General features: G+C 33.9%; 1 protein-coding gene across 2 annotated transcripts in view; it reads left to right on the top strand.

Moving 5' to 3' along the window:
* LOC108003750 (bifunctional heparan sulfate N-deacetylase/N-sulfotransferase) overlaps positions 1 to 26,235 on the top strand; it is a 395,004-nt gene that overhangs the window by 115,335 nt on the left and 253,434 nt on the right. For both annotated transcript variants that reach the window (XM_062080018.1, XM_062080019.1), the window contains exon 3: positions 12,048 to 12,185. The gene's annotated coding sequence lies outside the window, so the exon portion shown is untranslated. The remainder of the gene's footprint in view (positions 1 to 12,047; positions 12,186 to 26,235) is intronic.

The raw sequence follows: 26,235 nt of genomic DNA, 5'->3' as shown, positions 1-26,235 counted from the left end.
TAATTAATTAATAGTAAGTTTAAGTCATACCTAATATAATCGTATAAAAATTATTTAAAAAAAACGAAGAGTAAAAAAAAAATTTAATACAACAATTCATAAACTTCTACGTATGACTCTTGACATCCTGTATAATGATTAATTTTAGATGACACTTAATACAACAATTCATATAAAAAGTATTCTAAAATTTATTTTATCAATTTAAAAAATTTAATATAACAATTCATATAAAAAAATATTTAAAAAGAATTATCGTATAGTAAAAAGAAAAAATTATTCCTAATTCTAAAATTATTTCTCGAATCATATATTCATTTCATCACTGATTAAATAAATAAAAATTAAATGATGTATGATGATAAAAAATAAAAATTAATTCCACTCAATTCCAAAATATCTATTTTATTCATTTATCAATATATTTCGTTATATATTTTTTTTTTTGTTTCATTCTTAATGCTAATCGATCCCAATGCCACCATTTAGCTAAATAAAAATTCTCGAAACACTGACTGCGTGAGGCAGCCAACTTCCGAAGGGAGCATTAACGACGCAGGGGGGGTGGTTCGTTCACCCGGGAATTAATTAACGAGATCCCGTGCGCGACGTAATGAAGACTCGACTGTAGAAGAGCCGGCGTAAATAGTGAAGCAATTAACGAAACGTTTATCTCTGCTCATAAGGAGACAAGGGGATAGAAAAGAAGTGAGGGATGGGAAGGAGGGTGGAAAAGAGGGAACGATGCAACAGACGTGGCGTGCGTGTCCCTTTCATTTCTTCTTTAGAACCAGTTCCTTCGCTGCTTCTTCTGAACGCGTCAGGGGAAAACACCCTTCTTTTCGCTTCTTTTTCAACCCCTATCCCTTCTCCATCGCGCTTCGATCGTCTCCTCTCTCGTTACCTCCCTTAACACACCAGTGCACAAAGGAGACCTGCGTTTTACGCAAAAATCACAGTCCACGCGTGTAATGAGCTTCTAAAGATCTTCTTAAGATCTTAAAAATTGTACATTTTTCTAAATGTTTCGAGTTTTCTTGAGTTCACTTCGATCGTGTGAATTATGGAACGTGTTATTTCTTATCAGAATTATTTTATTATTTTATTCGATTCGATAGATAGGATTCTTCTTTTCTTATTCATCTAGTATTTTTCTTTTTTTATTCTTTACAAAGAATAAATTTATTCAAGAATACACTCGATCGTGATTCTGTTTTATAATTCGTTTGATTCAATTTTTGAAGAATTTCAGAAATTCCAGTAGCGAGAAATATTATAAGAAATTGAGATTTAAGAAAATTGTATTAAAACATTGTTCAGGATCGCTTGGTATCGTGCATCGAAACGCTCAGCTTCTTTCGTAAAGCACCTTCCTATTCGTTTTGGCGGCATGATTTAGCATGCTGGTAATTCTTCTGGAAAAATTCTTGGCAAAATTTTTTTTCCTTTCTCGTGTCGAAATTTATCGCGCTGTAACTTACGAGAAGTAACACATTTAAAGACGCTCCCAGCAAGAAGAACGGTCATACATTTCGTGAGCATTAATTTCTTTTTCGTTTCTTTTTTTCTTTAGTCAATGGGGGTAGTTACTGGTTAAATTTATTATTGGATTACTAGCTTCTTTTTTAATGGCTCTTTCATCTAATTGCTCTTTTTTTTTCTTTTGTGACTCTATCGCGTTTCGACTTTCAATTTTTCCGGCTTCCAACGATATTTATTTTTATTTTCGATATTTCAATTTTGTCAGAGTAAATAACTAGCGGAATTTAAGAGAAATTTATATTTTTCTCCTGAAAATATTAAAATTTCAAGGTAAAACCTTTTAATTTCTTAATTGAATTTGTTTAGATTAATAAATTAAAAAGTTTGTATTTTAAGCTCTCGCTGTACAATTTAATTTTTGATTACGAGTTGCATAATAAACGGATGAAATCCCCTGCATACTAGAACAAACAACTATTCAACCGTATATTTATACAAATACCACGAATCTCATTCACATTTGTGAAATTTAACAAGTTGTGAAATATAATACGAGTCATGCTTGTATTTACTTATATTTTTCCTTCCTTTTTTCTTATGATATGAAATTTTATTTCAAATAATTCATATTCGTGAACTTGTAACACATAACACGCTTATGTTAATTATACTTTTTCTTTTTTTTTTTCACTTCTAGATAAAACTTTATTTCAAGTGGCGCGATATATCTTCAAAACTTATTCAATATTATAAACCAAAGGGGTTAAAAATCCATTCCACGACAAAGAACCCCGCGCAAACCTCCTAAATTACAGGCTTCCCAATAACCTCTACAAATTCGAACGAGTATCATACTCCACCCCTTCAAGCACCTTTAGAACCATCTCCAATAACGAACAAATACCCCAGTATTGTAAATCACGGTACACTCTATCGTCTTCCTTCTACAATCTTCCTTAGCGATCCTCCTCCCCACCTACATCTTCCCCATCCATTGTTTCCCCATTCCATATAGTTCGAAAGTTACCGGCAATTTCTCAGACGGAAAGGGATGCACCACCGCCTGCCACCACGCATATTGTGTATCGGCGCCACCCCCTACGCACGCTTTCTTCGGTTCTCCAGGAACCGAGAACCGATCCCTCTCCCCTCCCTCCCTTTTGAGAAGGGGTCGTTGCCAAGTTGTACATCGGTGGACTCCACAACAATGCGGCCAAAAGTTGCCGGAACTCTTGCCACTCGCCCCACCCCATTCGATCCTGATGCACGAAGGGTCGAAGGAGAAGGAGAGTGTGGGTTAGAAACGGGCGGAAGAAATGGTCGAAGTTGGCGGCGATCGAGTTGCCTCCGTGTCGAGGGGGAGGAGAAGGGATGGTTCGAACACGGCGTGTCGTAAATCGGCGCTCGGAAGTTCCGCTTGCTTGGCTGCTGAGTACCCCCCTCTATCCTCCTCCCCCCTTTATCCTCTCGTGGCGGCAGGAAAACTGTGAAAGTTAAATTAATTAGCGAAATCTGTCGGAACGGCGCGTTTCTAAAAGATCGTGCGATGTTTTCGTACGCGGGAGGAGGAGGGGGAGAGGGGTGGAGGAGGAGGAGGAGTGTTTGATCGATGCGGCCACCTCGATCGTGAAATTAATTTTCTTACATTACGGGCGCCCGGATTAATAAGGGAATGATCTCGAGAGGTTTTTATAACGTTTTGGCGTCCCGACGAGAAGTTTGCGTTGAAATCGGTGGGAGAAAGTTGCCGGTGGAAGAGATTGCTTATTTGGGATTGGCCGGCCAGTCTCGCCTTGTTCTACTTAAAATGGATATCCGCTATGATCGATAATATTTGAAGAACTTTTATAATTTTTAAAGTTTTTTAAATATTTGTTTATGAATTCGTGTACATATAATTGTAATTTTATGGTAATCTTTGTAACTTTATATATATGAGATTTTTATTTGTGATATAACTGAGCAATAATTATTTGTGAAAAAGAAAAAAAAAATTTTTTAAATGCGAATAAAATTGCTTAATTCCTGATTGGATATGAATAAATTATCGATAAGATAATATTATTCTATAAAAAATAGAAAAACCAAAGAAGTAGAAAATAAGAAAATGTAGAATATTGAAATTAAACATTTACAATTATATAATCGGTAAATTTTCAAATTCAATTTTCTCGAAAATTAATTTTCAAATGTAAAAAACTTATTTTATACCTTCAATTATTTTTTATCGATAGTATCTAATTGGAAATTAGCTAATTTTTCATTTGTATTGGAAAAATTTTTAAATCTGATTTACTCAAAAACCAAGTTTCAAATGAAAAAATTTTATTCTTTCTTTTCAACTTATCCTTCTTCTATCTAATTATATTAGACACTGTATTTCTCGATTTTTTTTAACGATTTTTACATTTTGATTCAATTTTCTCGTCGTTCTATTAAGTTTAACGATGACAATGAAAATAAAATGAAAAATTATCGAAAATTATTTCCTCTTTATTCTTCCATTCTTGAAAATCAAAATTTATCCTCTCGATTAAACGATAATTTTAACGAACTTCTATCTCTCTTTCGTTTTATATTCTCGTAAAGAAAGCAAAGCAACTAAGACAATGAGAAACATAACGCGCGTTCCTAGTTCGCTTCTTATCGCGTCATAAACTTTCGTAGCTCTTCCATTTACAAGATTCCCCGGTAATTTCGACGAAACGATGGTCGAATAGGAAGGGTCACCGGAAGAAGGTGTCTCGATACAACGGCCTGATTTACCTCGTCCGGGAAGGATGCATCGTGAAGAGGGCGGAAGCAAGCCTTTTTCAACCAAGAATCCTTCTTACGTAAACTGGTGTAATGGGCAAAAAATCGTACTTCATGGCGACGGTCTAATGAGATTTTGAATTATGTTGTAGTTACTCCACGCTCCTTGCCACCTCTGGTACCTCTCGATTCATCACTTCGATCCTCGCGCGCTTCGCTCCCTTCCTTACCTTTTCATGATTATACCAGATTAATGTGAGGCATGGCTACGGTTGCTGGGATTTTTCGTTAAAAATTATTGTCAGGGCGCCGATATTGTTTTAAGTAATACGTACATGGGGGATTTGTGAGCGGTAATATTATATTACTTATAAATTTTTCATATAAATTCTTCCCAATATATAATTTTATGCATTTATTATATTCCATATTCTTATAATTTTTTATTTATTATCGCGAAGTTCCCTATATCAAAACATAGACAAATTCCTTTTTCTTTATATTATTCTTTCCAGATTAAAAATTAATATTTCTATGTAAAAATAATAATTTTTTATTAAAAACGATTTTTCAATCATTATTATCTCTAACAATTAATAATTCATTATTCGTTTACCGTTGAAAGTTCTATTTATCTTTACTAATTTTTCATAAAAATTCTTCTGAATATTCACCTTTATAAGTATATATATTTCAAATTATAATTAATATTTTCCATAAATTTCTAATATCAAGCATCTTATATCATATCTTTATCCAATTTTAAATCTAATAAATAACAAATTTCAAATTTCGCGCACATTCACTCCCCTCCCCCTCATCTCCAAAAAAACGCCGGAGAAATTTGACCGAGCATCGAGCACCGCGTCACGAGACTGCATTTGCGGAACAAGTATAAAATCCGCGAAAGAAGAAAATTCCAAGCGGAATTCCCACGATTTCCATCTCCCTCTCCGGATACCTGGCTCGATTCCCCGGTTCCCTACCTACTCGCGATACACACACCCGATGATACACACCCCCGAGGAGGCAAAGATGGGCGAGAATCGAATTCGTGATTCCAGCTGACGTGGCGAAAGGAAACAGCCGATGCCCTGGATGACACGTGGGAAATCACGGTAACCAATTCCATATATTCTTTCGTCGCGATCGCTCACAAATTCCTGCCTCCCTTCTTCTTCCTCCACCACCGCGTCGGTACCCACCTTGCTCCGCATCGGGGTCACGCGAAGGCTCGTCGATACGATTTCTGGGTCGGCGGAATTTCCCACGAGTAATCGAATCGCTGTCGAGCGAGCATCGCGCCCAGCGTTAACGATAATGGCCACCGATAGCTCGCGGACCTATGCGTTATGTGCCATCCCGATGTATATTTCCCCGGGACCAGGTGTCAGGAAAGTTTATTAAAAAATACATTTACGTTCGAGCAGTGTGATGAGACGGATTTAACCCTGTCGAGTCTCTTGGGCCCAGTGTACCACTCCTCTCTCTCTTTGCTTTCCAAGGAAATTTTATAATTTTGAAATTTAATTTGGAGGAATGTGATTGGATTGAGAATAATCTCGGCGATTTATAGCAGGATTGAACGTATCTGGCTGGAAAGGGGTTTAATTTTGATTATAACGAGGAGATTGGAAGTGTCAAGTGCAATGGTCTAATCGGAGGAATATTTCAGATGAAATTATATATTTTGCAATGCGTGTGAAGAAATTAATGATTTCTATTTGTGAAACGTTTTAATTAATTCAAGAAAAGTAATTTTCGTTCAATTTTGCACGTGTGTTTTACGATTGACTCGTAATCGTCATTTTTGTTATATAAACAACTGTAAAATGTTAGAAACTTTTTCAAAAAATTTGTATTATAAATTTTGCATATTTTATTCAAAAATATTAAAAGTAATTTTAATCACTTATGATATCAACGTGTTTATCATTTATGCAAATTAACTTTTATTATTTTTCGAAAAACGTATGAATCCTTGTCATTCATGGACCATATATTTAAAATTTACTCAAAAGAATCAATTCAAAACTTCTTTAAGAAAAAAACAAAAATCTTTAATTTTCGTATTATCAAAGTGATTAATGGAAAAAAAATCTTGAACAACCCAAAATACTTTCCGAGCTTTTATGAAATACAAATCTCATTCGCGGTACGCCCAGATTGTTCCCCGCTGTGAAAAAATAAAGAGAGAAAAAGGACGTCTACTTTTTTACGAGGCGTTTCACACGAGAGCAGGGGGGAAAAAAAAAGAAAGAAAGAAAAGAAAAAAAGAAAAAAACGGGGACGAGCTCGTTCCCTTAGGCAAAACGCGTCTACGCGCTCGTTCCCGTAGCGATATATCGATATTCGCGACACGTAAACGGAATTAAATTTCCCGCCGCTGGAAATAAGGAATGTCTAAATGAAAATCGACATTCCGCCGCTAGAAGCGGCGTAAAAGTGGATAGGGTAATCTCGATGACATAGTGGAAATCAGGGTATTCGCCTCCAATATATATTCCTTACCTTCGTGGAAAAGAGAGTGAGAGAGAGGGGGGAGGGGGAGTTTCGAAGGAGGCAGGGTGATCACTCACACATTCCTGAGAATCCTTTACGCGAGCATGTGGGTCACGCGACCTACGATAGATTCTAGGTCGGCGGAATTTCCTACGAGCAATCGAATAGACGGCGAACGTGACACGATAATGGACCGTCGAAGGCGCTCGGAAATGTCAAGAGTACATCGATTACGGCAACGATATCGTCGGATGTCCACGATGATGGCGTCTGAAGGAAGATTGAGGAAAACTGGATTTTGTTGAAGACGTTGTTCTCGAATTGTGAAAAAAGATTTTTTTATTGAAATCGAGAATTGAGTTCGAAAAATTCGACCGTGTATTTAGAATATAATTCTTGTTGTATTTTTATTGCAGCTGGGCCACGAGATTAGATTCAGTTTTATACGAGACGATTCAGGGAGAAGATCCTATGATTCGAAATGAGACGAAAATTAAGAATACGGGAATTGGGAATTTCTTAAATCAAAATTTTTCAAATATATATGAAATTAGAAGATTATTCTTGATATGAGAACAAGAAAAAATATTTAATGTATCTTTTTTTTTTTTAAAGTTTTCAATCGAATTTAAAAATTTATCGATTCCTTGATATATTCAATCTTAGTTTTTTTTCAAAAATGAAGATTTAAATTATAAAATTTTATTTTACATTTTTTGCTTATTTTCATATGTAAAATAGTTACCTATATTTATGTTCATAATCAAGAATTAGCTAATTTCTATTGTATTCGAAAAATTTTCAAATATGATTTACACTCGAAAAACTCGAAATTATTCGAAAATTTTATAAAATTAATCAGAATTGTATTTCATCAATATAACTTATTGGAATAATTGTATAATTATTCCAATAATTTGACATATGATATAAATTGAGATAAAATTTTATGAATATGATAAAAAGATGAAATATGAGATAATTAAAAAAATATAGATATCAAGTAATCAATAAACCACATGATCAAATCTCGAAGGGAAAAATTGAAAATTAATCGAGAAAGAAATTCGATCCTTCGAAAAATATCCAGGAATAGAAATACGTTTCAAGATGCAATTTCGATCGAGAAAAATCGACAAAACGACGAAAGCGACTGGCTAAAATAAAATAAATCGAGCATAATAAAGACTACGGCGAGACAGGGAAACCACGAGATTTCTCTCGTTCAAAATTTACGCGTCCGGATAAATGATCTTCGCCAAAGGATGCCCGGTGAAAATTCATGGCATCGATGCTAGCGGTTTCGCATGCGGAACTAGCCGCATTTGGCCGTAGAAGCAAAACTCTTTTCTAGAATATCCCATATACGAGGAACCATGGACAATATATATATATAAGAAAAGGAAAAAGAAGAAAAAGAAGAAGAGACGAAAGTAGCGATTTTCCAAAAGTTATTCGCGGGGAGAGGAGCCAAGTGCGGAGGGGGCCAAACACTGGGCGCTATCAAAACGACAGGTTTCGATGCTCGAGCAACTGTTATTCGTATGCATGGACGTCTCCCCAACCAAAGTTCCCCAACCGCTTTTGGATCTCCTCCGTGCGGTTTCGAGCCGGGGTTAGCAACTTTATTCGACCCTTAAATTCTCGGCCCACTTGGCTCTAGCTTGCGTGCAAGATCTCTCCGCGTGCCAACTGCAGAGAAACTATCTCGGCCGCGACAATGTGCATAGAAATAAGGACAGCCTCGATGCCGCCTAATCGCCGACTAGCTTCACCTGCCTCGGGATTTCCTTGATATTTCGACTCCTTAGGAGGATCTTCCTGAATCGCTCTAACTTGGGTATAGGCGGAGAATATCTGCAGTGAGGCTGATTCAATTAATTTTCGTAATCGAATGCGATTTTTAGCGACTTTTGTCTCGAGAAAGATTTAGGAAATCATATATTTCTTAGTTTTGATTAGAGAAATATATTTTAATTTCTGTCTCTCTAAATTGTGTCTCTCGAGATATTTTTGTCCTTCCGTTATGAACTGGTTTTAATATAATTTATTTAATATTTCGAAATTTTGCAGTATATGATTTAAAAATTAATTGTTCTTATATTTTATTTATATTTTTGTTTCATTACGATTATTTAAAAATCATAATTTATGAATACAGATGTAATTAATGTATTATAAAAGGGGTGAAATAAACTCTATTTATGATAAAGTATTAAAAATTAAATTTTCATTTTTTGATACTCTCATTTTATGCAACTCCTTCTTTGTATAATTAGAATATGTAATATATACATTTATTATTTAATACAATTCGTATTATATTTATTTAAATTCAGCTTTACTATAACACAGATTCTTTATCTCTCTGTTTAAATATGTAGCACATTTTTATTCCGATGATTCTTTGTGTACAATCAAATTAAGAGACGTCAAATTAACAGGATTAAAAATAGATATTAATTTAATACTCATTTGTGAATTTAAAGATCTTTAAGAAATCTATTTTAAACTCATAAGAAATTTCTAAAAAATTTTAATCAAAAATTTTTATATCTAACAACAATCTTTACTGTGTTAATACAAAAACGTTCAATTCAATAAATTCCATAGAAGAGAAACAAGATACCGCTTGATTCCAAAAAAATCAATTCTTCGCCGTAAAATTTTCTCTTCGATGCATCGGAAACATCGACTCCCAAAGAAAATCGTTCTGAATTACGACGAAGAACAGAATCTGAGAGAACTCTATATACATAACTGGAAAACTTTGGTAAAAGTTTCTCATCCGTCTGTGTGACGAATGAAATAGGAGACTGAATAATAGAACGATAGTAATATCGCATATCGATTGACAAAACGGATATCCCTTTTCCGAAAGGAAACGCATAAATGAAGATTCGGATCGAGTTGGAATGCGTCTCGACGTGATCATCCTCTTTAACGTGAATGGTTGGCCGAAAGCGAGTGCTTTCGAAACTCTCCAGTGGTGGTGTTCGCGTGTCATTGCCGCCACAAAAGAGGGAGTAACAGGTCGCGCGACCCTACTCGCCGTTTCCTATGGCCTGGTTTAAGAAATCATCCCCCTCGACGCGTTGAATTATTACGCTGCTTGTTTGCTGCTTGAAAGCGTGCAAGAGACCGAGGTACGAAACCGTGCTTTGATTGGGGTTTAGGGGGAGGGGGTGTATGCGTACGCAAGTGAAAAGGGGTGAAGAAACACGAGGGCGATTTTCAGGGATTTTTGGGGGCTTGGAGATCTTTTGTTCGTTGTAAAATGTGATTCATGGTTAAGATATTTTCCGAGATCAGAGGAGAAATTTTGTTGCTGTTTTTAAATTATGCATTAAATTATACAAGTTATCTCGATTGAAACTAACGGAAAAAATTTTTTTCTGCAAAAAAAAGTTAATTGATATGAAGAAACATGTTATACGGGAATTGGTTTTTATGGTGAATGGTGATTGAAATTTGTGGTGGAAGAGATTTGAAAATTAAAATAATTTTTTTTAAATTCTATTTTTCTATTCAAAACTGGCAGATGTTTATATAGACGAATGATTATATCTTACTATTTTGTTTAATAAAACCAAAAGATTTTTTTCAATATCAGATTGTTTTATTCAATTACTTATTATATAGAAAGATCAATGCTATGACAAACATGAAAAATTAAAAATTATTTCAATAATATTAATTTTATAACGAATACAGTAGTATAATAATATAGAATAGTATAGTATATAGATTATACATAAATTGAAATAATTTTAATGCCTAAATAATAAAGAATTTTATTAAGTAAAATTTAAGGATTTAAAACGATACATGATATTCAATTCAGAAATAAAATTTATAATATAATTTTAAAATGAAAATTACTGAAATAAATAGAGTATAAATATAAATATAAATCTTTAAAGAAAATGTTAATAAGAAAATGTTAATAATAAGAATTCAAAATTGATATTTTGAATTTTTCACAATACTAGTAAAAATGTATATGATTTAGTATTAGATTTTTGTCATACATATATATAAACTTTTTTTTTCATTCTAGTATTTTAAAAAAGAGTTAGATTGCGCATGTGACATACTTTTTTCTGTGATTTTTTATCAGTTCCTTTCCCCAGCTTTGTAACCTTTTTTGTTGCTTTCTATTGTGCCTTCTATTCTGGTATAAGATACTCAGGTGCAAAGTGCTCCTTTTAAGTGTTCGTATCCTTTCTCCTTTCCATGATGTTCTATCTTCTATATTTTATTTTCTGTATATTCTGGTTCTTGAAATTCCTTCTATTATATATCTGGTGCTTTGATGTCTTTTATATACAACAATTTATGCAAACAAATATTATATTAAAAGAAGAAATAAAATATGTAGGTTTTAAATCTATATTTAAGAATTTGTGAAAAGTAATCTTTTTTGTAAAATTTATATTTTTGTTTCAACTTTAAAAACGATAAATGTCCCCAATTTATTGTTATTTTCAAACATTAAAATTATTATGAATTCAGGATAATAATTTCGTTTAAAATCATAATATGTTGATAAATTATGCGATATAATTATCATTTATCTTTCTAAATATTTATTTCTTTTCAAAAATCTATTATTATGAATGTTGATTTAGATTTACGTCTGAAATCTTTCTAAAAGACAAATATCTTCTATTTGCTCTATGCCCTTCTTTTCGTGCGCTGTGTTTAAGGAAGGGAAACAGATATCCGGTGATATGTGGGTGTTGTCCGTTCTGCAACTTTGTGAAATCTCTACGGAATGAAACTTATCTAATAAATTATCAACAGGACGTTTCATCAAATCCAAGATTTATATCTTCGTTATTGAGCCTCGAGAATAATTTGTAATAAGAATTGCAAGTTTGATTAGCTAAAATTATGCATCCAATAAATAAATAAATTAAAAAATTTACTGTTAAATAATTGTAGATCGTGTCAGCTAATTTAATAATATAAGTAAAGCTAATTTAATAATATATGTTTCAAGTATCTTCGATCAAACAAAATACCAATCGATCAAAAAATTCAATTTCTAGTATTTTTTAAATCCCACCACTGAATTCCTGACAATTTTCAGTTTGCGTCAACGTTTAACCCCCACTTTTTCGATCTTCTTTTATAATTTTCCAGATTTTCTGATTAATTTTTCGACAAATATCGAAGGAATCGTAGAAGATAGCGAAAATAACGCGCTATAAACGTATAAACCGCTGTTTGTTCCTGAATTCAAAGAGAGGGGAGTCGCCCCGATTGTAGTCGCCGAGTATAATTTTATTATTCATCGATTCCAGACGCAGAGGAGGCAATGCGGCCGATATCCTCCCCCAGGGGCTATTTAACAGCGCAGCCAAGAAGCAGGGGTGAAGGTCGACGATAGCTGCGCCACGTTCACGTACACGAGCAGAGAGTGGCGGACACACAGAAGGCAGGTAAGTTTAATATCTTCATGTAGCAAAGCGTGCACGAGCAACTAGAAAGAGGAAGGAAGCCAAGATTATTGCTTCAATATTGCCCCGGTGTCAGGCGTCGTAGAAATGTCTGTGTATCCTTCCTCCGTTCCTCGATCCTCTGTACCTCCATGGCTTCAGTCTTCGAGCACTCTCCCCCCATCTTGCGCTAACATGAGCAAGTATCGACGGAGTTGCAGACCGTAAGCTTTGGGCAGTGGAAGATTAGATCTGAAGTTAAAAAAGATCGATTATTCTTTTTCTTCGAATTTGGGGTTTTAACTTTATATTTCGTCAATTGATTGTGCTCCTGAATTCTCGAAAAGAATTTTTACTTTATAAACTATGAAAATAGAATTTTTTTAAATATTCGTATCCTTGAGTTTTTTATCCAGATTTTTATACGGATTTTTATGCAATTAAAATAAGTTTCACTCATTATTCAATATATCATGTTATGGTAAACTATGTACTATTTGCGAAATGTTAATAAAACTTTTCTCGTGATTTTTTGATAAATTGTTTACTTTAAAGAGGAATCATTAAAGATAAATTATAAAAATCACGTGAAACGTATATTGTTTAAATATTACGTTAGATATTTTTCCTGCATCTACAGATGAAAAATATTTAGAATTTTTCCAGTTTTCAATATTATAGAAATTTTAGTCGAAATATGATTACGTTACAAATAGAATTTACGTACTTATTTATATCGAAAAATATATAATATAAATTTGCATAAAAATTCGCAATCCACTCATCGCATTTCCATTCGTTCATTAACGACTTTGCCGAACTTCGAGTTTCATTTAGCCTAGAACCTCTAAAACCAGAATTCGAAAACCAAAATTTACTCGAGTTCCTCTCGAGGCTATCGCTAGCCAACGTCTCACTGCTTGAATATACGCGAGTATGTGTGCGGTTGCACCGCGCCGTTATTAAGCCATCTCTTACCAGTTATATCGTCTCTGCCAAGCTCTTTCGCCCGCTTTCGTCTTGGGTCGAGCTTCTTCCATCCTGCGGTCCGAACCAAGAATCACGAGACGGAACTCGCGTCCAGAATGTGTATATTTTGCTTGGAAACTCGATTGGCTAAGTTATATCCCAGGTTAAAGGATTATCTGACAGATTGGCGTTCACGCTATAATGCATTTGGGGGAGAATGCTTGGCCTATTCTATTTTCTTAATCCTCAGGGATTCGAGAAATTCGGGCACGTTTGCGTTGTTTAATCGCCATTGCAGGAAAGGAAACTTTTCCTCCTTGGATAAATATTTCTGAGATCGTCTTGGGGAATAAGAGAATTTATTCAAGAATAAATTTTTACCGTGGAGCGATACACGAAACAAGCATAAATATTGTTTTGTCTTTGTATTTGTATACGAAATAATATTGATTCGCGCAATATGGAAGAATATATCGATGATACGATATAAACCCTGTAAAAGAAATTGCTGCTGTTAACTCTGTGCGATGATGTTGCTTCTCTTCCAGTCGGATTGATCCTTTCGCGTGAAGCTTACTTCGCTTCGCTTCTTTGTCGTTGATTGGTGAATTAATTTTTTCGAATAATCAATCAATGGACAGATTCCTTCTCCTCATCCTCATTTCTCATCCTCTTCGTGTTTGCAAAACCTTTTTGCTGATAAAGATAATGAAAATGGAGATTCTTGGAAACTCGCCAGAGCTTGTAATTTCTTTGAGCTTGAGAAAGATTTACAACACATCTCCAGTTTGAATGAAATAATAACAATAATAATAAATAAAATTCTGAGATACAATTATTACTACTAAAAAAAAGTTTCTAAAAAAATTCTAAAATCAGCTCAAAAATATTGCGTTTATCGAATGTTTCAGAATCCAATATTATCTCTGGAATACATGAATGTACTATTTCTCTACTAATTGATACTTTTGGAAAGAGAAGTCTGACAAATTAACTCAACTTTTCACTCGCCAAGAATAAAAAAAAATGAAAAAGCTCGATTCCCATTCCGAAAACATTTCATTAAATTAGAAACACACGATTACGCTGATTCCGAAAACTTTTACCCTGCCCTCTCTTGTCTGTCAGAGACCCGAAACCGGAATCTCATTTGCTTGATGGCCGAGGACAAAGTGAGATCTCGTATAATTCACACAAATGAAAATGCCAGCTGCTTGGAACATCTCCAAAAAACGTCTCCTCCGATAAAACGTATCAAAAATTGGTCAGCTCTTCCCTCAGAAAAACACATATACGGCGCTAATAATCAACCGAACCGAACCCATCGTGACGGTGGTAACGTTCGATCTCCATAATCCGTAAGAATTTATCTTTCACGATACCCGATCCCCGAAATCCTCGATAGAGGACCAAAAAGAGAGAGAGAGAGAAAGAAAGAAAAGCATTGACCGTGGTCGTTGATGAATTAGCGGTGCTCGAGCTGGAATCAACAGAGACAACGATCCCGCGGTCCAAATCTCGGAGTATCGAGCGCCGTTTCCACGGCCCCTCCATTACGGTGCACAAAGAAAATCCTGCAAAAAAGACCGGTGCTCGTCGATTGGTGGCCGAGCTCTCTTTTCCCGATCGGCATCGAGGGAGACGGGCAGAGAACGGGAATGGAAACGGCTGTACTTCGGTGGACCAGATAGACGAGGAGAGGGCTCGAGGGTGGGCGGATCAATCGTCGTTGCGGAAGTGCGTTGATTTAGCAATCAGAGCAATGAGAAAGGGGTAGAGGACGAGGGACGTGGGACGTTCGAGAGAGAGAGAGAGTGGAAGGCCAGTGTAAACGTGGATGGGAAGATGAACAAGCGACACGAGGAAAGAGAGAGGAACGAAAGGGTACACATAGAAGGATAGTTGGTTCGATGGGGGTTGGGATAGGGGGTTGAGAAGAGGGAAAAAGGACCGTGTGCCTCTAGTAATTACGGTCGGTACAGCGGAATCATTTGTTTGCGCATTGTTGCCGCAAAGCATTGTTGCGCAGCGAAACGTTCCACCACCATCGGCCATCATCCCCCCCTCCCTCCCTCTTCTCATCCTCTCCATAAGGCTCGATTCATTCGTTTCTCTGGCTGTTCGACCGGTCGGCTCTTCGGTATCCGGATTTCAAACGCATTGTATCCTTTGCAGGCCGCCTTCCAGTCTTGTGAATTATATTGCGATTTATTTACGTATGTATATATATATATATATGTGTGTGTGATCTTCACAAAAAAGAATTTTTTTCAAAATCAGAGCCTTATGCTTCATATTTAATGAAATGAATTCTGGGACGAGGATTGGGATGAGGTAGAAATAACCGGATTAAAACTATTTCTTGTGCTAATTTGATGACTTTGATGACGTATAATTATTCGTATATATATAAAAACTTTTCGAATTTTCCCCATAATGAAATCAAGTTTTCAATAATTCGTGTAACATCGCCATCGAATATATTCACAGGGGGAGAAATTTCGAGATATATCTGAAATAGCACGCAATTCGTAAGCAAATATGCTTCGTAGTGCGCCTCCTTCTTTCTTGGAGCCGCGAAATCGAGGCAACATCCCCCTTTTAACCGTTGAATATTTGCTAAAACTTCATATGCCGCCGATCTCGAATTTTTTTTTTTCAACTCTCGGCTCACCCGTTCGTTTGTCCACCATCGTAAATATTGAATATCCATTACGAAATATTGCGAGAGGTATCGAATATTCGAGATGCGGGGATCGATACGCTTCGATAGGCCCCGGCAGCCGGCCCGCTTCCGGGGAAAATTGCTTCGCCGGTTCTGCTCGGCATCTTCGATAATTAATACGGCCGTAACGGCTCGAAACTGACGCGGAAATAATGGAGAGACTCGCGAGCCGTATCATCGACCAGATATTTTCGGCTGTTCAAGTGTAATGCCATCCTAATGCTGAACCCGCATCTTTTTGTTCGCTGGTGTCTCGTTTCAAAGATTTTGATTCTGTTTGTTGTCAAAGTAGGGAAATCGTTAGTTAAAAGTAACGATTAATTATTAACATCCTGGAAATATTAAAATAAAATTGTATGGAAGATTGAGCGAAGCATTAAAGAACGTACATTGCTCAAACTAAAATTAATGTCATTCTAATGTTCAATTCTTTTTATTCGTTGCTCATAATGTTTCGTTTTGGTTCTGTTTATTGTACAAAAATCAATAGTAAAGATTAATAGTAAGGAATATCCTGAAAATATTAAAATTGTACAAAATGGAATCATTAAGAAGTATATGTAAATCAAAATTGCTAAATATTCGATTTTTATTTAATAATATAAGTTAATCCTAAATCTAATATAAACTGAAATTAAATAAGTTTTTGTTTAACATGAATTAATTTATATTAATTTAAATTTAATTTCCTTTCAAATCAAAATAAAATAAAAACTTACTTAACTATTAAGCAATTTAATGGTTTCAACTTATTTTCTTAATTTGGCCGCTGTGAAAACGATCAATTGTCTGTAGCAATAAACACGATTAAAACTAATTTGATCTAATTAACCTAAACCGTTTCCAAGAAACGTTAGCAACTTTTTAACGAACAAAAATTTTCACGACTCAAAGTAATGATTCGCTTAAAAATGACTACGATACCGACGAGATGATACCTTTCTGTAAATAATCAAAAGTAAAAATTAAACCAGAAGAGGCCAAGATCCGAAGCACAAAGTTCAAAGAATTGAATTTCAGAAACGAAATAACAAGTATCCGCTCAAATCTTAACTAGAATTCCTCTTCTTGCCCGCATCATTTCTATTCATACAACTTTCATTCCTCGGAAGATGCGAAACATCAATATACATTCTCCCATCCTTTAAGCGTCTCGCGCTCGTCTGTCTCGTTAAAGATCGAGGAGATGAAAGCCTGGAAAGACGCGTACACCAAGGATTGAAATACGAAGTTCCTCGTTGGTTGAAATTAGCTTGATCTACTTGGTGAAAGCGGGTCAAAGGTGAGTCCCCAAGGATATATTACTCGAAAACTCGAGCTGATTGAAGCACATACCGATGAAACTCGTGCTCGAGGCTGCAACGAAGAGAGCTTGAAATTTTCGAGCAAGTTCCACTCGTGAATTGTCTGGCTTGTTGGCTTGCTACTTGAGCCAAAAGCATTCGATGGATCGATTTAACGAGGAACACGCGTTTAAAGAAAAAAAAGAAAATATTCAATTACTGATAGAATTACGGATAGAGTCGAGAGATGCATTGTTAATAAAAGGAAACGAAGCATAAAAGTGGATTTTTCGCGAGAGTTTCTCGGGAAATCCTGTATCTACCGTAGCTTGTAAAAATGCAAACCTTGAAATTTAAATCGCCAACTTTTTTTATGGATTGTATGTTACATTGCGCGTTGCATGCAAAAGAGACGAGGAGACTTTTAGGGGCCATTACTATGCGTCCGTGAAAAATGTAATCCCGATAAAAAATAGACGCTTCCTCTTGAGAATCTGTAGTGGAGCACTTATCTCTTTTTATTCTTCCGTCTTTTTTCCATTTTATTTTATCTTTTTTTTTTTAGAGAGATCGTAGGCAATCTTTTCCATTTTACTCCAAAGCTTTCTATTTTGAGCATTTTTATCCGCTCGATTCCGCTTGTAAAGTAGGACGACGATACTTGAAAATTCAAAGCTCCTCTCATACTGTTTTTCGTAGGCTTTATATACGTATAATTTATATGTTCTCGTGCAAAATTTATTCTGCATCGATTTCGAAGTCGATATATACGGAAACAGATTTACAGAATTGACAAGGACAATGGGAAATTCCTTTTGTCAAGATTCAGTCGACAATTGTCGATTTTTCGAGGACAAATATTTTCGCTCACTTTCCCGACTGAGTCGCATATTTTAAATTAAATGACGTTCATCGACGATGAATTGCACGATGAATTCCGTTCCGATGTTTCGTGCGTTAAATTTCATCCTTCGTGAAATGAACGAATATTTAGAATGTTTTTCTTATTGCAAACGTAAAATCATTTTTTTATATTGACTATTTTTTCGTTAATTAATGAAAAATATATCTTGCTTTTACATCATTTCATCGTTAAAATCAGCGAATTTAATTAAATTTTGTAAACTTTTGAATTGGATTTTTCAAAATTGTGAATTCACATTTAAATTATTTATTTTCAAAAATTCTTACAAATCGAAGTACGCAATATAAACGTATCGAAGAAATGCATTTTTCAGAATATTTTATTGCTATATATTTTACTACACAAGATTTTATTTAAATATAGATATGTCTTTTAAAGAAATATTATGAAAATAATGTTTTAACACTTGTTTAGTACAATGAGATATACTATACAACATTAATAATTTTACTATAAATAGACAATAAAATTATATAAAAGATGTTTTTTAAATAGAATTATATAATTTTTAATACACTAATCTATTATTTATTATTTTTTACAAAAAAAATATTAACTTTCTTATAAAAAACTATTTATATCGAAAAATTATTAGTTTAAAAGATATAATTTAAAGTTCATAAAACTTACTATATAATACGAAAGATAAGGAACATGCGAAGTGTGTATATCGTTCTTATTTTTCTTGTCTTTTATATGATATAAGTTTCACAACTTCATAAAATACGAAATAATAAAGTAAATTTTCTTTACATAAATAGCTTAGTATTTTTAATGCAATAAAAATTATACGATTCCATTTAAAAAATTAAACTTGACCTCCATGCGTTAATTTATAGAAAAATTATTAATATTTCTTCTTATATCAAACAATTTTTTGTCAGAAATATTTTTTTCATAATATTCTTTTCTTAAAATATATTTCATTATATTTGGATAAAACAGTCACCTTGTATGATAAAACTTAATAATAATCATGATATCTCTTATACATTCTAATAAATTTTTAATAGTTAGAATATTTAAAATTTTCAGAAATTTTTAATAAATCATAACACTTAAATCAAAACTGTCCTTGTGTCTTCATAAATTTTAAATAAATCAAAATAACTCCATACATGTATTCACGTTCAATAATTATAAAATATATCTAGAAAAACGAAAGAAGAACCGCAGAAACGAAATCTCGATTACGATTATATATGTAAACCGTTGCAATTTGCAGTTTTATACGACGATTGAAATAGATTCCATTCTCTTTTATCGTATGATTCGAGATGTTCTTTCGAGATCATAGGCAAATGCGAATCGAACGATACGCCGACATCGAGATTCTCGGCCGAGATCTCTCTGGTGCGATGTAAGCACGCCATTACGGAGCGGCGGAAGGACGTTTAATCTCCGTGGTTAGAGCATTTCACCGTTTTCTAGTGCCAGACGAGCACCGGGAGGATCTTTGCCACCATTTACCGCGATTTTCTTTCCCGGCCTCGCGACGTTTCGTCTGATCTTTCTTGATCGTGTCTTTGCCTCGAGATCCGGACACCTGTTTGCAGCTGCATTTGAGGAAAGAACGGCTGATAACTCTCTGATGTTGAAAATTTCTTTTGGATTAGATCACTCTTTTTTTTCTCTTTTTTTAATAAAGAATAATTTTCTTTTAAATTGAATCGTTGAAAGAAAATTTTATAAAAAAAAATACTTCTCGTCGATTTTCTGAATTTTTTCTTACATATGCTATTATTGCTTTAAATTTAGAGATTTTTACAAAAATTTCTGATAAATTCAAATTTATAATTGGTAATATATCGTATTCCGTTTTTTTATAATAAATATGTTATTGTTGTATTTGGATATTTAAAAGATATATTCTTCTCAAATAATGTGTCAGTAATTTGCTAATGACAAACTATATATATTGAAAAAATGATAACATAAAAAATACTAAGAAATATAAACATAATGACATAGAAATTTAAATATAATACAAATTGATACAATTTTTAATCAAGCGAAAAATAATTCATGCCACGATGAATTATATAAACTATAATAAACCATGAAATGAAATTTAATCTAATCTATAACCCATTAATTTTTCTCTTTTATTATTTATTGTTCAACTTGAATTATATAAGAATATGTTTACCGTTAAGTAATAAAAACTAACTTAAACTATAACCCATTAATTTTTCTTTTTTATTGTTTAGATTGGATTATGAAAATGGAACCGCTATTAAACAATAAACCAATATAATTCCTAATCTAACCTAATCCATTAATTTTTTATCTTTTAACATCTATGTCATACTATAATGATTATATTTATAAAGTAAGTTCAATAAAATTAATTTTTCGTAACTTAATCTAACCTAATCCATTAATTTTTTATCTTTTAACATCTATGTCATACTATAATGATTATATTTATAAAGTAAGTTCAACAAAATTAATTTTTCGTAACTAATCAAGTAATGATAACGTGTATAGAGAAAAATTATTTAGAATATGATCTTGACAACATATTTTTAAGATTATTGAAATTAATGAGATTTTTTCTAAATACTTTTTGTAATTGCGTTATTTTTGTGTACTTTAATATAGTGAATTATCTTAAAATCTTATTTTTCATGACGCATTTGAATATTATTTATTAGCTTTAGTGTAATGAATAATCTTTAAAAAATGATTGCGAAATTTAATAGAATAGAATTAACCTATAATTCTGTTTTAAATAAGAACTTATCGAAATTATAAGTGGAATTATCGACGATGAAAACGAGATGAATGGACAAAGGAAGGAACATGGAAAATAAAACAGAGGTTCATCAGAAATTCATGCGTCGATCGAGAAACGTTCGATCAGGGTTCGTTAAAAAACGAGAAATTCGACTGAAACACGAATCGGCCTCCGTCCATTCGAAACGAGAATGAAAGGTAAGCGTCTCGTCGCAAGTCACGTCTCCGACGAGGAGGATTTCTTGCGCTCGTACGAGAATCTAATGAGCTATCAGACTGTCTCGCTGCCTCTTGTCGCACGAATTCGTGCATGAACAGCGGAATAGGTTCCTCGAGAGTTTCGAGTACGAAAATTGCTTGTCATCTGTCGCGATCTTTCCTTGCCGTTTGTCACTGATTAAATCACTTATTTCTTTCTCTATCCTGAATGTTCTTATACTTTATTTTAATAAATATATTAATATCGTTATTAGAAAAGACGTGTCTAACCTAACCTATCTGTGATTTATCTTTTCTTTTTCTTAATATAAAATTTTAGAATTTTAATCAGCATAATTTAATTTTTATTAGAATATATTTTTTTTACTACATATTTTATTTTTAAAACAATTTTGGATTTAAAGAAAAATTCTGTAACTTTATAGTAGATTCACGTCATACATTTTATTCGTCGGTTTAAAGAAGAAATTAAGGAAGCAAGAAAAACGGGAAGGAAAAGCGAGCGTTATCTTGTTTCTTTTTACGCGAACCTTTCAGATTAATCTCGAGACATCTCGAATGTGTTTTTTACGTCCTCTCTCGTTACCGAAAACACCATTCTCATTGGGATGTTACAAATGGCACAGTTTTTGAAACACTCGCTCCAAGATGTGTTTTGTCAAATGTTGAAGTATCGTTAATCCTTTACAAGATATACCACATTGTTTGTTAAATTTTTTCTATGATAGATGCTCATAATAGAGAAATAAAAGGAATTTAGATAATTTATGAATTTCAATTGACAGAAATTTTAAAAAAGAAAAGACTGATGTAATATTCATCAATTATCAGCAGTATCAACAGCTTGATCCCAATTATCCTCGTCGTTTAATTCTCACCATAATATCTCTGATCCGCCGTGAGCCAAATCTGATATCGCAGTTCATTAAAGAAACACAAGAAAATGATGACATTCGTGTTTTCCATTCAAGTATTCAAGCATTCCTTTCGCACCTGTAGCTCTCTGTCACCGAGCTCGAAGAGGTGGGGAAGAAACGTTGATGAAAGTTTCACGACACCCAAGTCTATTTCCATGAAAGAAATAATTAAATACGCGTCCATCAAGAAGCGTGAGAGGTAATTAGCCAAGTTAAAGAGTAAAATGAGATTTTAAAATGGTTTTTGGAAAGTAAATTCGTCAATGTTTAATTTTTGTGCGAATTTTTGATTATGTTGATTAATATGAGAAAAAAAACATAATTGAAAAGTATAGTTTTAATCGAGTTCAATTTTAATATAATAAATATAAAATATTCGATCAATAATTCTCCATAATTTCATTATAATTTTAAAAGAAAAAATTTCTAAAATATTCATTTTATTTTATGTAAATGTTTATGATAATCTATTTCTTTTAAAATTATTCTGCAATTTTCTCTTCGATATAAGAATTTACTCGACGAATTTGTTGAAAAATCAAAAGTCATTCTCGCGTCTCAGCAAACGCTTTCGTTTCTCATCTTCCGCTTCGAATCGATGGAGAGTTTTCGTCAACCTCTCTCTTCCCCCCCAGCTCAATTATTATGACACGTAGCTGGTGGTTTCCGGAAACCAGCCTCTTCGCTTTCATTTCCTGTCCTCAGCCGCTTTGAAATCATCTGGAAGGCCACCCAACGCCTCCATCTCGCGGTAAGGTCTTTCTCGCGACGTTGAAAGCCATTGGAACAATGTTACCGAATGCAGATGAGACTCGATTCCTCTCAGCCAGTCCCCACCTCCCCAAATCCAAGGGATCGGGAGGAATTTCAGAGAGACACACGGAGGGGGATCTTCGCTTTCAGACATCCACCTCCATTTGATCGCCTTTCGCCCGTCCTTGACTTCTCCTTGCTCTTTTAGCCTGGTTCGATTTCTTGTCACAGGGAAATGAGATTCTGAATGGATGCTCGCTCGTATTCGAGTCTACGTTTCTTGCCATTCGATGTTCTTCTTCTTCTTCTTCTTCATTGGACAAGTTTTAGTCCGATGAGCTAGTAAGATGTTCTCTTGTTCTTCGTATCTTGCTATTTACTTCTAATTTTATTCCGTTTCTTGAGGCTAATTGGACCGTCTTCATTTACATCGCGGTTCGTAAATATTTATTTTCTTCTTTATTTATTTTAAGATGATTTAGAAAAAAGAGAGTTTGTTTTAAATATTTTTTTCTTCTTTAATATTTATTTTATTCTGTATTGAGTAGATTTAACGTGGTTTTCAACGTACAGTGAGATCAAATTTAACATGATTTAATGTGATGCGATTTTTTCTTCTTCGAATCTTAAAGGATAGAATAGAAGAATCCTTTGAATATTCTGTGACTCGAAAACTAAGAATTTTCGTTAGTAAAAAATATCGAAATATTAACATAAAAATAAATTTTTCTCTTTTCTTTATATACGTATATATTTTATAAATTAAAATAAAAGTTTAAAATTAAATTGAAACTTTTTAAAAGTTCATATAATTTATAAGTGACAAACGCGCATATTTAACGTAATATTTATTTTATATCAATATAATATTGGGAATATTTCCAAACGATTCACGCATTCAAATTTTTCATCGAAGTGAAACATCTCTAAATATCCGCAGCTCACTTTACCAGTCAACACTTGGAACAACCTATTTTAAACTTTCTCCAAAATTCAATATCCTTATTTGCTTTACAATTTTTCTCATATTTTCCGATCGTGGGACACACTTTTCCACCAGTTTTCCCCGGCCCGCTTGTCCACGTGGAAAACTTTTCCACAACACCGCCCCCTTTCTTTCTTTTCTCTTCTTCTGAATGCGGAATTTCTTACCCCCGCCCCATCCCTCCCTCCCTTTCCTCCGATCGCTTCATCGATTCCATTCTCCATTCAGTGTCCCCGTCGCCATCGTGAACCGCTTTACCGCGGCGTCGAACCGGAAGCCCGCGGTCGATCAGCTTTCAGCTTCGATCGACGAGCGGACGCGGTTTCGCGGTCAGACATCGATGGTCCATCGACTCTTTGTCGCAACTTTTCCTCTCGCCACCGGTTACTTCATTATAAGTCTCCGTTGCGGAAAATTGACGCCACTCGCGGTTCACCCCCTTTTCAACGTTGTTTCGGTTTTTCTAACCTTGTGAATTGATACGTGAAAAGAACCGTGGTCTTCGTCTTTTCGGAATATCTATCTCGACGTGTCATAATATATCGATCGAAGGTATCAACTGTAAATTAAATAAAAGCGATTATTTCTCAATTCGAATCTTGAAATTATTAGATGCAACTTTTTGAAATAATATTATAGTTCATTATATTGAAAATATTAAGATTTAATTTGTTTTATGATTTCATAATATTTATACAAGGTTTGGACGAAGATATACAAACATAGAGTGATTCTTTATGAAGAAAAAATATTCACAAGAAAATTGAAAATTGAGTTTGGAAATTTTTTAATTACAAGTAAAATTAACCAATTGAATACGACTAAATTATTGACAGGAGAATATTCTATATATGTGAAAATAAAGAGAAAATATAGTTTAAAAATTACTTTTCGATAAAATAAATTTTAGAATTCGTCGATTATATAGTTTTCTTGATTACATTTCTTCTCTCGATTTTCTAAAAAAGAAAAAAAGAACTTAATAAATTTTTTTTTAAATTTCACATTTATTACCATCAATAATTCGTATTTAATAAAGCAATTAGCCAATCGAAATATTAAAACTTGGTTTTCGTAGATAAAAGATTTTCTAAGATATAATCATTTTTTATTAACATCATAAACAAATGACTTATGATTATAAATCGCAAAATATACTCATTCAATTTCCATGCATGCTTCGTAATAGAAATTTTTTACCAATAAATAACTCGACGAAGTCAAATTCAATATGTTCATGAAATTCAACGAAAAATAAAGAAGTCAAACGTGTGTAAAAAAAAGCAGGACAATGAATTAATTATCAAAAATAAAACACGAGATAATTAAATTTCAGAAATGATTAGGTTTTCGATCTATCATTCGCTAAATATATTTTCGCTCGATATGACACGCCTTGCATATCATATTATATATACCGTTTTTTTCAACGTGTATACTCGACTACGCAATTCAAGACAAATCTCGAAAACAAAAACAATCCCCATCCCGGTCGAATCTTGCCCCAAACCACGCCAACAATTTAATAATATTATCATAGCCGACACACGGGAATGCAGCATTAATAGCAACGAATCGCGATATACAATTAACAGAGGAGCGAAGTCTGGGGCGTTTCGCGACGTTCCATTGCATCACGAGGGCGTAATTTCCGTTTATGCACCGCTCGCGTGGACAAACGGTCGCGCACGGTGTAACCAATAAGTCGGCCCGTCTACGCGACTTCTGATTGCGCCCTCTATTTCATCGTGTTAATAGAGAGGCGAATCGCGCAAGTTTCGAGTCGAGCTCGAAAATGTGCACGCGGGAGGGTCGGACAAAGCGAGCGCGAGATGATTAACGAGTTTTACGGCTCGACCGCCAATTCCGCTAACAGTTTTCTCGTCGCGAAATTTCACCGGCCCCTCTCGCCGTCTAACTTTGTTCATATCCCCGGTAATAGCGGCTCATTTGCTAATGCGTTCATAATTTAATCGGTGGCACGATGCCTGTCTGGAAAATAAACGAGTTCGCAGTCGATTAATTCGATAGAAGTAAGTGTGTCGCCTCTGAAGGAGAGGAGCATGTAAAACTTTTTTCTCTGGAGAATGTTAGATGTCAGTGCGATCGAGTTACAACTCGTACGATAAGGGACAGAAATATTTTATATACAATTCTTAATAAAATTGAAATAATTTTTTTAAACTTGAATCAAGTGGTTTGAATTTCTTTTTTTTTTAGATGTTAGAAGAATTAATTTGTTAGATGAGGTGTAAACAATTTTTTTTTATTCATTGTTATTCATCGGAATTGTGAAGAAAAAAGTATAGATCATGAGTTTAAAATTTTTTTTATCTAAATTTAAATGATATTCCTTGTAGACTTAATTAAGTATCGAAATTGATTGGTATATAAAAAAGAAGAAAGATGTAAAAATTTTTAGATTTATTATATAATTCTTGGCAGAAAGTATTCGATCATCCTTTAAAAATATATAAATTTTCACATCTTTCGATATTTCTGCGCTTGTCTCTGCGTTAATCGATGAAATTTTCAATA

The sequence above is a fragment of the Apis cerana genome, linkage group LG10, assembly GCF_029169275.1.
Source record: "Apis cerana isolate GH-2021 linkage group LG10, AcerK_1.0, whole genome shotgun sequence".
NCBI lineage: Eukaryota > Metazoa > Arthropoda > Insecta > Hymenoptera > Apidae > Apis > Apis cerana.
The sequence above is the reverse complement of the archived record's forward strand: the minus strand, read 5'-3'. Positions and strand labels throughout refer to the sequence as shown.